Source organism: Otolemur garnettii, unplaced genomic scaffold (genome assembly GCF_000181295.1).
Source record: "Otolemur garnettii isolate 467f Iridium unplaced genomic scaffold, OtoGar3 scaffold00055, whole genome shotgun sequence".
Taxonomy (NCBI): Eukaryota; Metazoa; Chordata; class Mammalia; order Primates; family Galagidae; genus Otolemur; species Otolemur garnettii.
Genome location: NW_003852450.1, coordinates 7,197,434 through 7,200,237, shown reverse-complemented (window position 1 = coordinate 7,200,237; position 2,804 = coordinate 7,197,434).

Sequence of the window (2,804 nt, the reverse complement as noted above, 5' to 3'; positions counted from 1 at the left end):
TCATAGCTCACAGCAACCTCAAACTCTTGGGATCAAACAATCCTCTTGTCTCAGTCTCCCAAGTAGCTAAGACTATAATGTCATAATGTCACCAGCCATAATGTCTGCTGCTATTTTTAGAGACCTTGCTCAGGCTGGTCTCGAACTCCTGAGCTCAAGTTAGCTACCTGCTTCAGCCTCCCAGAGTGTTAGGATTACAGACTTGAGCCACCATTCCTGGCCCAATTTCCTATAAGTTAACATGAAATTTACAGAGCCCAACTTAGTACTAAATAGTCAAACAGAAAGTTAGCTATCTTTAAAGCATCTGATGAATCTTAGGTCAGATTATTAATGCAATAGAATGATTTTGACCTACCATACTGTTGGGATTTTTTTTTTTTTTGCCTTATTTCCAGATTGTGGATAATTTTTTCTCAAGAGATACTAAAATGCTCCACATATACTGTGTTCTCTCCTGTCTCCCTCATCATAGAGCTTCTCTGTCCCTGGGCCCCCAGTGTTTCTTCTCCTCTTTGAACCTGTCTATCAAACCTACTCTTGGCCTGGCTGATTCCACTTCCCTTGAGGCCTGAGGTCAGATGTCACATCACTGACCCGCACCCCCAGTCTGTACCAGCACTTCCTGGGCTCCAGCCACACTCCTGGCTTCCTGTCAGCCCAGCATCCTTGCCAGTCCTTGCCAGCATCAGTTTGTATGTTGACCTCCTCTGGGAGCCTGAGGGTTTCCATGGGGCAGGACTGTTTTTTCCTTTCTGTATCCCCAGGGTCTAACTCAGTACCTGGCACCCTATAAGGCTTAATCAATGTTTGTTAAATAAATTGAACGAGGTGCTGGCTAGATGCCTCCTTGAGTTCTCGTCCAGACTTCTCCCAGTCTGCCTTTATGGATTGGTTGCCATGGTTACCCACTCATTCCTCTCTGTCTCCCTTCCTCTCTTTTTCTGACTTCTCTCCACCCCCTGTATTGAAATCCCAGCTGGGGGCCACAGAGAAACAGAAACAAAGGCAACTCTCAGAGGGTGCATTCAGACAGAATGGGAGGCCCTACCTGGCCAAGAATTCCCATTTGCTTGTGTCTTGGAGCAGTTGTTTCAGGTGGGGAAGCAGGTCTCCCACACCTTCTGCCCTGGGTTCTCCTAGGGTTCACACTTTACTGGGCTGGCCCTGGTGAGACCTCACAAGGATTTAGAAACACAAAGAGCTTGATTGTATGGTAATTTCCTCTTTACATACCAGCCAGGCCTACTGAATTCTTTGTGCATTTTGTGCCTTTTCTTTTTTCTTTTTTTTTTTTTTGAGACAGAGACTCACTATGTTGCCCTCAGTAGAGTGCTGTATCTTCACAGCTCACAGCAACCTCAAACTCTTGGGCTTAAGCATTCTTTTGCCTCGGCCTCCCAAGAAGCTGGGACTACAGGCACCTGCCACAAGTCCCAGCTATTTTTTTGTTGCAGTTGTCATTGTTGTTTAACTGGCCCAACCTGGGTTCAAACCCGCCAACCACATCCTCAGTGTATATGGCTGGCACTGTAACCACAATGCTACAGGCTCCAAGCCGTTTGTGTCTTTTCTTTTTGGCTTTCCTAATTAGGCCTCAGACACCTCTAAGTGTCCTAGAAGGGGGATGTCCCTTCTGGGAGGAGCCGCCCACCTTTCACCTGTGGGTCCCTTCAGTGTCCCCCATTGCCCTTATAAGCCAGGCCCAGGCTGGGACAGAGTATCGCGTCTGCATCCCTTAACATGACTGGGAAAATGAACAGTGTGATAAAAAGACGAAGTAATCAAGAAGTAATAAGAAACCTTTGGTTGGCAAGACTGGGCTTCCTGTCCAGGGTTTTCTGACCCAGAGTGACTATAAAATTTATACTTCAAACCTGGACACTCTGGCAGGTGAAAAGGTATGTTATTAATGATCATGGCAGGACAACAGCATAGCCCACAACTGTCCTGTGCACCTTGGGATGTACAGCCAAGCCCCCTGCATGGGCACAGAACTCCAGGGAGACATCCAGCACCCAGGGAGTTCGTTTCTTCTCTGCATCATTTCACAAATATTTACTCTAACTTCTGCTGGGAATTCAAGAGAGCAAGAGGTCTCCAGCCTAGGGAGGCTTAGCAGGGGTGTCCAACCTGCAGGCTGCATGTTGGTTTTGTGAAGACCTTTTTGATTATCTCTAATGTCAACAATGTCAACATGTCCATAGACTTTTTTTTTTTGCTAATCAGCTTTCATTAGTGTTTGTGTATTTAATGTGTAGCTCAAGACAACTCATATTCTTTCACTGTACAAAAGAGGGAAAAAAAAGGTTGGACACCCCTAGATGGACAGGACAATTCACCACAGAATAGGATAAAAAGGGCTGGGCAAGGTGGCTCACACCTGTAATCCTGCCCATCTGGGAGGCTAAAGCAGGTGGATTACCTGAGCTCACAAGTTCGAGACCCGCCTGAGCTAGAGCAAGACCTTCACCTTTAAAAAAATAGCCGGGCATTGTGGTGTGTGCCTGTAGTCCCAGCTACTGGGGAGGCTGAGGCAAAAGAATTGCTTAAGCTGGGTGGCACCTGTGGCTCAGTGAGTAGGGGGCCAGCCCCACATACGGATGGTGGTGGGTTCAAACCCGGCCCTGGCCAAACTACAACAAAAAAATAGCCAGGCATGGTGGTGGGCACCTGTACTCGCAGCTACTCAGGAGGCTGAGGCAAGAGAATCATCTAAGCCCAGAAGTTGGAGGTTGCTGTGAGCTATGATGCTACAGAACTCTACCGAAGGTGACAGAGTTGAGACAAAAAAAAAAAAAAAA